We start from the raw sequence: 15,729 nt of genomic DNA on the forward strand, positions 1-15,729 counted from the left end.
TTAGACATTGGTTTAGGAACTACCTCGTTTTCAGCATTGGTCTTTGTTACCTCGAAGTCTCCAATTTCAATTACACGCCAAACTTGGTAATTTTCAGCTTTGATGAATATCTCCATTCTATTCTTCCAGTATGAGTAGAACTTGCCATTGAACATAGGTGGCCTTTGTGTCGAGTAACCTTCTTCCAGTTTCTCTTGTGAGTTCATACTTTCAGGAACTTGACTCAAACAGGGTTTCCTGTGTTTTAATGAGTACTGGCTCTGATACCAACTGTTATTCCAGTAGGAACACACACAAGAGGGGGGGGGGGTGAATTGTAATTGGAACTTTGGTAAAGTTTCTTGCGGAACTAAGAAACAATCAAGGAACAGAGAATAGAGAAGACAATAACAATAATTGTGAAAACTTCTTGACACTAATCAAGAAGAGAATTCCTTTTATTATAGTAATGCCTCGATTACAATAATCTCTCCAACACAGGTTCCTCTCAAACTTGTGTTCCTCGCAGTAATCTACTCTGATTACAGCTCTTTCACTTCTCTCTCTCAGACTTAAACTCTAAGTCTCAACAAGATAACTCTATCCTTACTAATACAAAATACAATTCGTATTTGGATAACTCTAGATATTAATGATGCTTTGGTGTATATATGGCACTTAGGAACTTGGGATTAACTAGGACACAAACTGTTTTTTAGAAAATCTTTGACAATGCGTTTTTAGGAAAGCAAGAACTCTTAGAAAGTTTGTGTGTTTTGTTTCAGAAAACTTCTTTGCCTTATATAGAATTTTGTCCTTAGGATTTGTTTCCTTCGAAAACTCAACTGCCAACAACTGACACTTTGATTGTCACGTCCCTAGACTTGAGGAACAAGGGGAGACCACTTCCCACACAACTTCCTCAACTGCTGGACGTGTCTAAGACTATGTCAGTCACTGTTTGTTTTGAAAAGAATGTTTCTTTACTTTGTCAAAATATTTAGGAGAAGTTTTAGGAAGATAAAAACTGTTTTTATTTAATTGTGATAAAAATCTAATTTTTATTAAATATGAAAAGATATTATATTTAAAGTATTTTCCTTAAAACTGTGTTGCTTGATATTTTGACAAAAAACACACGAGTAATCCAAGTTCCTCTAGTTCCTTATATACCACTTAACATATTAATATATTACATATAAACTAAGCAAGATAAACTACCTAGACGTATATGTCTTTCCTTTGGTGAGGCATTCAACTCTGAAGCTTCACTTGTTCCAGCACAGGAACATTAATGAGTTCCTCTAATGTTTAAATAGGAACTCGTGGCCATGAGTCTGCTATAGTTCTTGTGAGTATTAGGAACTCTTGATATGCAACTGTGTTGCTTCTCTTGTGACTTCAAACTGGAACAGGTACAACTTCCAGCTCTGGAACTCTAGTGACTGTCCCAAGTGTATACCAGGAACTTCACCATTCGATTCAAGTTCCTATCCTAATAGAAACTTGGGCATTTACCTGTCCAAAGTCATTGGCAACCATAATCAGGAAGTTTGCAATATGTGTGTGTCATCAACCAAAACATAGGGACAACAGTAACAGTAAATTTCCTCGATTGGTAGTGAATCCAAGAACGATTCACGGAAATGAGAGAAAATGAGCAATTTAAAATGTACGTTTCTTTTAGCGACTTTTATGGTTGTTTTCGAATATCAAAATCGAATGGCAAACCAATTGGTGCTTGTGAATTCAAGATACAATGTAGTTTTGAGATCATAAAGCATTGAGTTTAAACGCTCAGCTTTACCAATGGGTAACAACCTAAAATATTTTTTCCATTTAATTCTCGAATGAGTCTAGTCCCTAGACATTCGAGTAAGATCGATGCTTAGAGAACTTTAGAAGCTTCTAGTAAGATCATCTAGTTGAAACAAAATATTCAACATAAATTAAAATGGTAAAGAACCTTGTTGGTGACATTGGACATGTCTAACAAAGTATAAAAGTCAACACTAAAGAATTCAATTCTTAAGACTATAAGAAAGGGTACAAGAAATAGAAAAACAAAGGAACAGATGACAGGATTTTACAATTCCGTTTCTACCTATAAGTTTATGTTTAAAGAGAAGTGACCTAGGAATCAAACTTCCTTGGTATCATATACCGCTTGAGGTTCTTACTTCGGTAATAACTCAAATAATGGAAGCTAGGCTACACTAATGGCCTACAAGTGGGAAATGAAGCATGGCAATGCTACATTAGCTGTAGGGTCATCTAGTTTGTTTTAAGCCCTTTCAAGGCTGGAACTCAATGGCTATTTTGTTCCATAATCAGCATACCTAAATTTCTGCTTCAAACACAGAAAGACTCACATTCAGAAGAACAAAAACAATGCTTGTTTGTTTGTTTATTTGAATAAAATGGTCATTTACGGGTTGAGTCAATATGCTTGATTAAAACAAACAACTCTTTAAAGAACTTTACTAGATTCAAATCAACCCCTTGATTTGAGTTCCACTAATCTTTGGCATTGTTGCTTAGACAATATCAACAAGTTAACATTCAAAAGCTCTATTTTGATGGACTTTTGAAAGTTCATTGATTTCTAAATCAATTTAAGACAACTAGTCTTACTTGTTGAAAGTAACAAAAGATATGAACTATTGTTAGAACGCCTAGACAATAGAGATCAAAGCTAAAGAAAGATTTTTATGACTTTATTATTTCACATGAATTTGAGTGAATATAGGTTTATTTACTCAAATGTGATATAAGTTGAATCTGTTTGGCTAGTTCAAAGATTCAGAAGTATAAAATCCACTTGGCAAGAAATCATAAAGATCTAGGTTAGATCATGTTGATGATTACTTGAGACCAAATATGATCATCAATGATTGTGTGTTGTAATTTCACAATCTAGGTCCATAAGATTTGGCATATCTTAGTTGGAATAATCGAAGTCAATTAGTACTTGATTCGATCAATGATGGATCATAAAGACGTTTCCTATAATTTCTAAAACAAAATGCTCAACTACCACCAAACTAAACCAAATTCGTCAAAGCTATTGAAAAGTAATTTCAAAATATCTTTTCATAATATATCTAAAGAGTTCCTAAACTCAGTGGGAGCTTAGTGTTTGTTATTCAACAAACTAAGGCCCCAAGTATAGATATATGTTTCATTGTGATTTATTCAAATGAGACACAAGGGTATTGTTTCTACCACGAATTTTTGAGAACATAATGTTTGTTTGCTCGAAATGATGTCCTTTTGGAGATTCGTTTCCAAAATGACAAGTGGGAGAAAATAGACCTCGAAAGTCTTCGAGGCGAACAACAAACATAAACGGACATTCCGGAGGCTTTTCGAAGTGCTTCAGAAAATCCGAACTTATTCTTTAAGGACTTTAGAAGTGGCTTTAAAGAATAGACATCTCTTAGAAGACTTTACAAGTGCTTCAAGGAGAACATAATATTCAAAGGACTCTCAAAGTGCCTGTTGATATTCTATTGTTTGATGTTCTATACCCAAGTAGGCATAGAGTTCAGGTCAATGAAACTATGAGATTCTTCTATTAATAGTGAAGAAACCTACAACTTGCAGTCAAACTATTAATGAGTTTGTGGCCTGTAAGAAAGCTATGAAGAAACCCAGATTCCCTAAGATGGTTAAAGGCCATAAAACATAACCAATGCTTTGATGACAAAATTGAAATTTTGTTAATTTGCAAGAATAGTTTCACACCTATTGGTTGCAAGTTTGTTTTAAGGATAAAAACCATCAAACATGGAATTGTGTTCACACACAAAGCTAGATTAGTTTCTAAAGGTTACAAGCAAATTCATGGCATGGATTGTGTTGAAACCTCATGCATAATCGTAATGCTCAAGTCTATAATTCAAGCAATGATTGCATATTGGTACATATGACAATTGGATGACAAAACGTATTCCTCAATCAAATGTTGGAAGAAAACTATGTACATGGCATGTCATAGGATTTGTGGATCCAAATAAATGCTTGAAAAGGAATGCTAACTCATGAAATCTAAGTACAGATTTAAGCAAGCAATTGGGAATTAGAAATGTATTTTAGTGAAGCTAATAAGTATTTTAGTTTCATAAAATGTACATAGATATATAAGAAGTTTAGTGGGAGTACATAAAACTTAATTGGTCCTATGTGTATCACACACATATCTCTCTATTGTGAAATAACATTCAAATGCTAATGACTTAGGTTTGAAATTATTCATCAATGATGGACCAAGGCGAAACTTAGTACATACTGGGTATTAAGATCTGTTTACAAATATCTTATGATATTGTTTTGGATTAAGTAATGGCATTTACTAAATCAAACACGAAAGACTCCATTGGAGATATTCGACCCATATGAATAAATCTAAGTATAGATGTTTGAACTATGTATAAGCATTTACTAAGTTAAACATCAAAGAGTCTAAATGAGATTCTTAACCTATATTATATGTCAAAGAATTTAGCTGGAATTAGTATCTACTGAAACTAGATGAGCTAAAGTTACATGAATAGAATTCAATTTGGAATTATTCTGCAAAAGAATTTATCATGTATGATATAATATGAGGATCGCCAAAAACGTATCGTATGACTTTAGGCATGACGAACATATACCAATCTCTATTGATCTAAGTGAAGATCAACTAGATTGAGATCAAGAATAATTATGGTACTTGAAAAGGTACATAGGAATAGTTCTTGATTCAAGGAAATAAAGATATGCTAAATATTGATGCTACACGCATAAACACTGGCAAAGGATCATGCAAGACCCTTTGGAGTTAACCATTGATAAGGACGAGCTATAGAGCATCGTGTTTTGAAATGGCAACATGGATTGGAGACCATGAGTTGTTGCGTGGGATATAAAAATATTAATTTCTATGTTCTAAGATACAGCTGGAAAGTATTCCACATATCTGTGAACTGCTTGGATAAGCAAATCCAAGCAAAGCATCACTAGCAACCTATACAGTTGAAGTAAAAGTAATTATTGCCTAAGAAGCAATGAAACAAGGTTGTTTAAGTTAAAGAGTTCTTCATTGAACTTGTGTAGATCACATGTCTGCTGACTTGATGGTTCTTCATTGCAAAATGCGTAGAACCACTCTTGTAGCTAGAAAGAATAGATCACAAACTAAACACACTCAAAAGATCTTATCATCCTATCTCGAAAAGACATTCGATGAAGAGGATATTAAGATTGGCAAAGCATGATAACTAAACCTATGCAACAAGTGAGAAGCAACACTCACATTGTAGCACTGGAAATCAAGCATAGCTTTGAATTCCATGAACTATTTTAAAGATGGGTTTGAGGCCCATGGTTGTAAAACAATGGGGTTGAACATTTATCATATATGAAATGTATTTTCATATTCCATTTAATCTTGGTTTAGTATTAAATGATGAGTCCCTTCAAAATTTGACGATATATTCAAGATAGACTGTCAGGACCAGTCCTGTGACTAAGAAATGTCTATCAAGTGAACTTGAATGTCAAAAGTTGAAAATGGTCCCTGGTCGGAGTTTTCTATAAAATTGGACGCATAGAAAACGTTAGACGACTAGAATGCAAGATGACTAGTAGTTCTGTTTCTTGAACTATGTGGACATGGATACTTACTTTGGGAAGACTAGTATCGGACAGACCTATGAAACTTTACTGTAAGAGATGAAAATCTGTCATAAGTAAATTTCATTAAAATTATTAGACACTAAATCCTCAATACCTGAGTGATTTGAGATTACTTGTTTGAGAACTGGTTGCTTTGACGTTGACCAACCGTCGCACCGTAAAAGGAGGCTATAAAGGCAACGCTCAGGTAATCACCTATCAAACGAAGTCTAATCTCAAGATCGCAAGATTGGGATTGTCCTCCCATAAATCGGGATGAGATGCTTAAAAGTTGTACAAGGCCACTCGGAGAGCTAGAAACTGTGAAATGCATGGCCGTGCTCGGATGAATCATAGGCTATGCTTATCAGCTTATTTGATCAGTTGAACTCTGAAACCGAGGAACACCTCTGGACATAATAAGGATGACAACTCTTACCTTATGTTCAAGAGCAAGCATCGAGCGACAAAGGAATTAGGAAATGCACACTTGTCCCTAAGGACAAGTGGGAGACTGAAGGAAATAATGCCCTTGGTCCAAGTATGCATTCTATGTTAAGTCTAATAAGTGCAGTTCAGTATTAATTAAAAAATTAATAATTCAGTGAGATCAAGTGAGCTGAATGCCTAGCTAGAGGCCGCTTCAGTTCAAGTGGAATTAATGATATTAATCACAGCTTACTCTTGACTGAACCCGTAGGGTCACACAAATAGTACGTAAACGGATCAAGTATTTAATGGCATTAAATACTCTATCTATGGATATTCGGAATCGACGGATCTTGGTTTCAGTGGGAGCTGAGATCGTCACAAGCAAGAAATGAATACTCCGGAAACGATGATATTGCCGGAAACGGAAATATGGATCGTATCGGAAATATAAATATTATCCAAGTCGTAGATGTTTCCGGAAACGGAAACATGGTACGTATCGGAAAATATTATCGGAAATATAAATATTATCCAAGTCGTAGATGTTTTCGGAAACGGAAACATGGTACGTATCGGAAAATATTATCGGAAATGGAAATATTGCCGGAATCGGAAATATTGCCGGAAACGGAAATATTGCCGGAAACGGAAATATTGTCAGAATCGGAAATATTATCGGAATAGGAAAATAATTCTGGAAACGGAAATATTAAATATTTATTCTAAACGGAAATTAATTCCGAAATCGGAAATATTAAATATTGTTCGTATCGGAAATGAATTCCGAAACCGGGAATTTTATCGGAAGCGTATCGTACGAATAAGCATCAGACGAGGCCTGCCGGACGAAGGCCCAGCACGAAGCCAGGCCATCGCCCAGCAAGCAATGGCGCGCCACAACACAGCCCAAGGCTGCGGCAGGCCTACCGCAAGGCAGGCCCAGCGCGCAGCTTAGGCCATGGCAGCCTCGTGGGCTGCGGTAGCTCGCGTGGGCGTGTGGGCTGTGCGCGGGCATGGCCTGCATGCTTGCGGGTCATGCTCGTGTGTGTTTGTGTCCATGCATAATTCCTAAAACTATTAGGATTTGATGTATGATTAAATTCCTATTCCTATTAGGATTATTTAATTAATTAGAGTCCTTGTAGGATTCTAAGTTTAATTAAATCGTATCCTACTAGGATTCCAATTCCCTTTCCAAACCTCTATAAATAAGGGCCTAAGGTCATAATTTATACGCACGATTGAAGTATTCGAAGGGTAAGTTTTTGAAAGAAAATTCAGCCACTCTCTTGCACTAATAGCCGAAAATTCCGAAGCACCTTAAGGGCGATTCTAGTTGGTCAAGCTTAAGGCGGATCCGGACTTGCTGTGGACTATCTACGGAGGGACGACACTTGGAGTCCTAAAGACTTGTTCTTGTTCGGTTCGGGCGCAGCTAGGGAGGGCACGCAACAAAGTGTATGCATCTAAACTATGCTAAATGATTATGTGTAAATAATATGCTTTCCTGGCTTTATGGTTTTTCCGCATGATTTATGTTTTGTCATATGAATCATAACCTAACAGATTGCACGCCCTTTGCTGCTACGATCTTCCTCACCAAGCATCAAACGTCGCATCGAACCATCCATCGAAAATACGGGTATACACTTGTATCTCCAAGTACAAACAGATGAATATTTCAAGAATACAAAGTCCAAAAAATACAACTACTCAGGCGCCCAACTCCCAACGGACCCAAGCTCCGGGAAAGTCAGTCAAAGTTCAAAATTTTAAGGGACAGTAAAAAGCTCTTATCCCCAGCAAAGCACATCCCAACGGGTTAACTCCGGGTGTCAAAGTTCAAAATTCAAGATTCAAATATTCAAATTTTCGATGCCAAGCTCCGTCTTGAACTGAAGGCGGAAAAGTACAAGTACAAATCGGAGTCATCACCAACCGCACCGAGGTAGACTCTATCCTTTTTCTAACGCCTGTTTTGTGCAGGTACCGGCGTACAAAGAGTGGTCTCGATTGCAGAACATCTTGACCATTCTCCGTTTCTTTCAAAATACTTTGACTTGCGCTTTCCTAACCGAACGCTCAGTCAAAGTGGGGGCTTCTGTAGACACCTAATTTGTGTCTCCCCTTTGGGATGATGACGAAACCATTATCCTTGTTAGGCGATTGGAGTAACTCCAGGCGGAAATCCCAATTGCTAAGAATACCTCCGAAATCCAAAATTCAATCCCCGAGGTCGTTCCCCTCCAGGAACTCGGTATAAAATGCAACTTCCAAAATCCAATTTCAAAATCCAAGTTCAATCTCAACTAGTGGACCATCCCATTGGTCTTACTAGGCCTTTTCCACTCAAAATCATATAAGGCAAGTCAAATTTGGGCGCCGACCCACAAAACCGAGCATGCCGGACCCCGCCCCGTAAAACCGGAATTCAAAAACCCGAGAAAGGTTTGTTTTTAGACGCAAATTCAAGCCTTAACCTCCAAGCAAACACTACATGCCAAACATCGTACTATTCGTACGAAGGTACACCCATACAAGACAAATCAAGGACGGCATCTTTTCGTCCTTTTTGGCGGCATTCAGCCCACGTCAGCAGCGCCCAGCGCTGGCCTGGCGCCAGGCGCTGGCGTGTGCTGGCGTTTTGCACCATTTCCCTCCTATAAATACCCCTCATTTCCTTCGAAAAGAAAGAGCACAACACATATAACGTCGTAATTTCGACATTACTCCTCACAATACAAACTTCAAAACTCTTCAAAACACATACAAAAGTCCTAAATTCAAGAGCAATTGGGAGCTCGAGCCTAAGCTTAACTAGGTAAATCCGAATCCCATTTCAATTAATCATGCTATTTTGATTTCAAATGATTAGCAAGTTGGTGTTTTTTTTGTCATAAAAAACACCACTTGCAACAATCATACATGCTTTTTCAAAAATATAAACTTTTTCAAAATACAAAATACAAACTTTCAAGATTCAAGGATGTTCAAAGTTGCTTGCATTCATCTCTTTGAACTAGAATCACCTTCAAGCATGGAGTAATCAAAGATGACACCTTTTAGCATTTAAAGGTTTAATCTTTTGAGATTCAAAACTCCATTTTTCAATATACAAGTTCAAGTCTTCAAATTTCAACATACAAGTTCAAGTTTTCAAATTTCAATCATTTCAAGTTCAAAGTTTCAATCTTTTCAAGTTCAAACCTTTCAATATTCAAGCTTTCAATTTCAAGTTCAATATGGAAAATCTAGGACATTTGGGTTGAGCAACCTCTCCCAAGTTGAAATTTTTGGCTTTGAAAATTCGTGTCGGGCGCACTTATTTTTAAGGATCCGCTTGGCGTTCGAATCTCATATGCCCAAGTACAAATTTCAATATCGCAATTTCAATATCGCACTTTCAATACCGCACTTTCAATATCACACTTTCAATATCGCACTTTCATTACCGCACTTTCAATACCGCAATTTCAATTTCGCACTTTCAATTCCGCACCTTTACTTGCCTAGTCCATTTCTAGGCAATGTGGACCTACTACCTAGTCCTTTTCTAGGGGGTCTTGTATTTACTAATTCCGCACTTTATTTAGTATTGTGATGTTGCTTTATATGATTTATCCCTTTCATCACCAACATGCTAAATACAACAAAATACAAAGGTTACATCACGCTTAACGAAGATATTTTTGGACAAACCGGCCTTAGGTTCCCTAAATAACATCTTTAAAGCAAAGTGACCACCGTACAATTAGAAATTCTATTTTGTTCTAATTTGCAAACCCACATAGTCTAATCTTAGGGTTTATTTTCAAAACAATGTTGTGCCAACGTACTTGAATATTTCTAAAGCTCGCCGAATAAGAATTTTTGTTCCCGGGCCCGAATCTCACCCATCCGTTTCAAGGATTTAAGGCCTTATCCAAAAATAGAGTCATTGTGCGGTCTTCCCAAACGAGACCTAAAATAAGTTTGGTGGCGACTCCTTCGAGGTGCAAAAACAATTCAACGGTTCTCTAAACGAACCGCCGCGTGCCAAACCCCCTATTGTAGGAAACGGGAAAAAGATCAAAAAAAAAAAACCCCTAAAAAGTCCTATACTTGTTCTTGTTCGGTTCGGGAGCAGCTAGGGAAGGCACGCATCACATTGTATGTATACTAATTATGCTAATTGACTATGTGGCAATTAATTTGGGTTCCTGGCTTTATGATTTTTCCGCATGAATTATGTTGTTTATATTTTTCATAACCCTACAAATACAACAGCGCCATGCATATTAGAGAAAAAGTGCAACAAGAATTTTCCAAGCACATTCAATCTTGCCAAGCATGTTTAAGGAAAACAATTGATGGATTCTTTTACTTGGATGTTATTAAAATGTTTTTCCCTCTTTTTAAACAAGTAGTACATAGTAGTTATTAATAATATGTTAACGGCTTTTCATATCCAATGTCAAATTCGATTCCTATATAAACTCATTGACATGATGCATCAACTCCAATAAAAAAAGACCAAAACTTAACAATGAAAGTTTTTGTGAAAATTTGATAAAGGCAGTGTCAACTATGGACGTTCATCTTTAAAAGGCCCCAAGTACGGATTATTACTGCCTGGTCCCAACTAAGGGGGGTGTTGACTTTGTGTGGGACTTTTTACTGGTGTCCGGTTGTGTAAGTGTAACGCCCCGACTTTTCGACTCCTTAATTAGCGTACTTAATTTATCATTAGCAGCGAAATTAGGTTTAATTAATCCTGGGACCTGTGGGTATGGGCCCACAAATAAAATAATCTTTAATAACATTCCATAAATAATACAACTTGCCCAAAAATAAATATAAATCAATATACTTATAACAACCTCAGTAACAGGATTTCCATATCTCGATATTTCCATAATAAATAACCAACTTCAGTAATAGCTCTCATTTGAGCAACTTAAGCTCCTTAATCGAACTTGTGCATCATCATAAAAATAGGAAACAGGAAAAACACAGAAAAATGCCAAAAATGAGTGAAAAACTCAGTAATATTACTCCAGCCCGTCAAGACGGTTTTATTTTGGAAATCATTTGGCACATAACAATCATATGCATTTATTGTTCGGAAATAACTAACTCAATCTCGTTATCTTGAAAACTGTGTCGGCAAGGAATCATTTCCTTTACAGCTCATTGGCAAGTACAGGCTTTGGCGGGACTTTTCTTACATCTTTTCAGGGGGGGAACTGTTTCCCAAACTTTAACTTTAACTTGCCTCTACCGGCCTGTAACTTTCCCTTTTACTAGTTCAGTTCACTTTTCCATGCCGACAAAAGCAACATCGTATTTAATTCTTTAAAATAACTTTATAAATACATCATACTTATTCCCGAACAATTAAAATCATAAAATAGTACTCCCTCCATTTCTAAATGTTGTATCCATTTGGAATCTTGGGGGGTTTTTAAGAAAAATAGAATCTTGGTTTGTATGGGTATAAGTGTAATGATTGGGTGTAAGAGAAATGATTGTGTCTAAGAGATTGGAATAAATGAAAAAGAGAGAAAATAATAAAGAAATAAGAGAAAAGGTATATATTTTATTAATAATAATAATAAATCAGATGATAGGTTCTCTTCTCCCTCACTGGGCTAACATTACCAAACAAAATTCAACTAACATTACCAACAAAAATTCAAGAACATTACCAACAAAAATTACCATTATTCAAGAACAAAAATCACCAACAAAATTTCACCTTAATCGAACAAATTCAACGAACCCATAAAGTCGAACAAACAATTCACCGGAAAAAATAATCGAACAAAAATTCAACAACCCCAGAAAAAATCAAACAAAAATCAACGAACAAAAATTCACCGAAATTACCCAGAAAAATCGAATAAAAATTCACCGAAATTACCCACCAAAATCGAACAAAAAATCACCGAAATTACCAAGAAAAAACGAACAAAAATTCAACGAATTTCACCACAAAAATCGAAGAAAAATTACCCTAGAAAAATTGAAGAATTACCCAGAAAAATCCCAGAAAAATCGAAGAATAATTACCCAAAAAAAAAGAGTTTTACCAAAAAAAATCGAAGAAAAATTCAACAAAAATTCAACGAACCCAGAAAAAACGAACAAAAATTCAAAGATTTTGAAGATTTTGAAGATTTAGAGGTCAAATTCGACCATGAAAACTCTAGATCTAGAATTTTTATGGTCGAATTTCACCATCTAAAGCCTTGATATAGAGTTTTTTTTTTCCAGAGAATGGTGGTGGAGGCAGCAAAGGCGGCGGAGGTGTGGTAGTGGTGGTGGTTGCGGAGGAGAAAAATGAAGAAGAAGAAGAATGAAGAAAATCACATAGTTTTTGGAGGAGAGAGAAAAAATCTGATAATTCAATCTTAGAAAATTTCTTTGAATTTGGGTTCAATCTTGGAGGAGTAATGGAGTTTCTGGAGGAGAGAGAAGTGTGAGTCTTTGAATCTTGGAGGAGTAATGGAGTTTTTGGAGTTTTTGGAGGAGGAGTGAAATGGAGTTTTGGAGGAGAGAGAAAAAATGAATCTCAGAAAAAGAAAGAGTGAGAGACGTGTGAGGGACGAGAGGAGTGAGAGGAGAGAGATGGGGGGTTTTGGGGAAGTGGAAAGTAATTAAATAATTTTGGTTGGGAAAGTAAATTAATTAAATATTATGGGTGGGGAAAATTAGGTGGGAATATGGGTAGAATCTTTAGGTATTATGGTAATTAGATTGAAATGTAAGGGTATTTTAGGAAAAAATATATGTCCAAAAATAGAAAAGATTCTAAGTGGATACAACATTATGAAACGACTAAAAAGGAAACGGATACAACAAAAAGAAACGGAGGGAGTAACATATTAACATAATCGTACTCATAAAACTTTAACTCATACATCATATCATCATCACATAAATCACATATAATCATATAATCACAAATAATACACATACGGGCATATAACCTTAGATGTTGGACACAAAAATAACATAATAAAACTTTTAAATTCGGGCATAAATATAATTGCTGGACATAATAGTTACCTCGATCGCTTAAGATTAATCATCTTAATTGGACTCCAGTAATCAACGTCCATGAGCTCCATCACTAATTAAGTAATCCCAAATACATCATATAATAGCTTGATTTTGGCTTTTTGCTCCATGATTAACATAACCATAACAACCCAAAATTAGATATAATCGTATAAATTACTCACCTAAATTAATAATCAACTTAAACTAAAATGGAGATGCTTACATTATTTTTAAAAGCCCATAATCATAGATACCCCATCATAAGATCAAAGCCCAATTTATATTTGTTCCTTAAACTCACAATTCATGGTCCACTACCAAACCCCTTTTAAACTTGATTGGGCTATTTTTGAGAAAGAGATATAAGCAGTAGCATAGTAGATTAGAAGCAGCGAAGAAAAAAGAAAAAAAAAAAAGGAAGCTTGCAATTACGCGACGCTACACTGTCAAAGGCGACACCAGGACAGAGGAGCTCCAGACCTTCGGTGGCTCACGGTGGTTTTTGAGGCGGAAAAAGGAGGCGGCAACAGTAAACCATGGGTTCCCGAAACCGCAGATAAAGAAGGGAGAAAAGCATGAGCGAATCGGGTTTCGGGTTTTGGGTTTATAAATTTCTGGTTTAAATGAGTTTTCTTTGTGGGTATTGTTGGGCATAATTAGAGCTCCAATTGACTGGCCATGGATGTCAATACCCACGAAAAACAGGAGAATAAATAAGGAAATCTAATCAATCTCTTAATTAATTGAAGATGGATTTTTGAGCTTCAAGATTACAGAATTTTAATGGCTATTTATACTGATTATTGACATGGATGAGTCATGAAAATTGGAAAATGTTTAGACACTTGGCTATCAAGGTGTCACTCATGGAAGGAGAATGATGAAAACTTACGGCAATACCAGTGGTAAAACAATCTGTGGATTATGAGTAGTTTGTGAATCATCAAAATTAAATCAATCTGTCAACATTTGGCAAGAAATCATGGCTGACAAGTATCATGGTTTTTTTTACACGTATAAGAAGATGGAGGAGGTGAAATGAACTTGGCTTTGTTTTAAGTAATAAGGGTGAAAAGATAATTTCCAAGCTAAAGGATGGAAAATCAGATTTTTGATTAATTAATGGGCTTGAAAGATATACCAAAAACAAGTTGGGCTCAAACCATTCATATTATGTCACAATAGAAAAGAATAGACATAATAAGATAAATAAAATAATTCGGAAAAATTTAGGACGTAATTACGTTAATAATCGTAACTACATAATAATAAAAGAGGCTTAAAATACGGGGTGTTACAGTAAGTTAAGGCTTTCCCAATATTTTTTATTTTTATGTTTGATTTTTTTTTTTACCATTAAAAGTTCAATATAAATTCCCAAATTGAAGAACAAAATTTCTGAAAATGAAGAACAAAACCAAGGAAAATTATAAAGTCGTCGTCAAGGTGAATTGGATTAGGAAACATTCATGCCTAGTACGCAACCCGCATGTTAACATACATGTTGTGGACTCACATGCAGAGCCATGTTGAGAAGGGAGTCATGTGTGTTTTGTTCACAAGTCTTAAAGGATTCTGAAAGAAGCTTTGTTTTGTTGTTCGTTTATTAATTAAATATTTATTTGATTGTGTCTCGAGTCGTCTTTTAATATAATATTAATAAGTGTAAAGTGAAACTGAATAAGTTTCAAAAATCTTGGAACGTATGCACCTTGAGTATGAACAACGAGGAAGTACGAGACTGTAGGGCAATTACTTCTAATTGGTGATACAAGACGTTGTATTGCTTCTTTATGCGCAAGGAATTACGTCACAGAGGTCACACAAGATTACTATTGTTTCTTTTAGTGTTTGGTGGGCTCCCAACACTCGTCCACTGGACATTTCTTTTTCAGGAACCCGTTCGATCCTTATTCTAATTAATTTATAAAGTCAAGAGTCGTGTCTTGAGTCGAGTCTTATCTTTATGATTAAATGTTTATTAGATGGCTTTTGCATGTGTTTTAATTATTGTTATGGGAATGAAGCATGTTAGTTTTAGGCTTTGATTTAGCTTGTAGTACTCAACTTTTGTTGACCTTCGCCACAATGACCTTATGATGATTCATCAATTGCACTTGTATGTTGGGGAGTAGATTTTGCCGAACAGGATTTCTAGAAGTGACTTGCAAGTAAAGTTATCCTCCAGGATGAAATGTTAAGAGAGTTTATTTTACTTGCATTGTTTCTAAGATCTGTTTTTAATAATTAATCTAGACTATTCTTGATTATTGGATTATTTGTTTTTGAATTGGATTGTGGTTTGGGCCTATATGATTTCAACTTGTAGTAGAGGCCATTAACTATTATTTAATTATATTTTCGAAGTTAGTTATTTTCGCTGCACAATTCTTGTACTATCCTTAACCGTTATCACGGTGGTGATAATATTCTAGTAATTTCTTTATTTATGTTGGAAAATGGTTTTATAAAATCAAGAAATTATTAAGGTGTTACATTAACGACAGTAAATGATATCACCGTCGCACACATCACTGCTGCAATTACGTATGTTGTTTTTCATCATTTTATGGACGAGATTTTACATTTGGTAGATGTTCTCACTTTTTACAT

At 35.6% G+C, this 15,729-nt stretch overlaps 1 long non-coding RNA gene across 1 annotated transcript; it reads right to left on the reverse strand.

The window, feature by feature from the left end:
• Window positions 1-425: 425 nt before the first annotated feature.
• On the reverse strand, window positions 426-13,686 carry LOC130460068 (uncharacterized). The gene is made up of 3 exons (XR_008919939.1): window positions 13,340-13,686; window positions 13,123-13,238; window positions 426-1,497 (listed from the first exon to the last, which is right to left on the reverse strand). It is a non-coding gene; the product is annotated as an uncharacterized lncRNA (long non-coding RNA).
• Window positions 13,687-15,729: the final 2,043 nt, after the last annotated feature.

This window comes from Spinacia oleracea, chromosome 4 (genome assembly GCF_020520425.1).
Source record: "Spinacia oleracea cultivar Varoflay chromosome 4, BTI_SOV_V1, whole genome shotgun sequence".
NCBI classification, from domain to species: domain Eukaryota; kingdom Viridiplantae; phylum Streptophyta; class Magnoliopsida; order Caryophyllales; family Amaranthaceae; genus Spinacia; species Spinacia oleracea.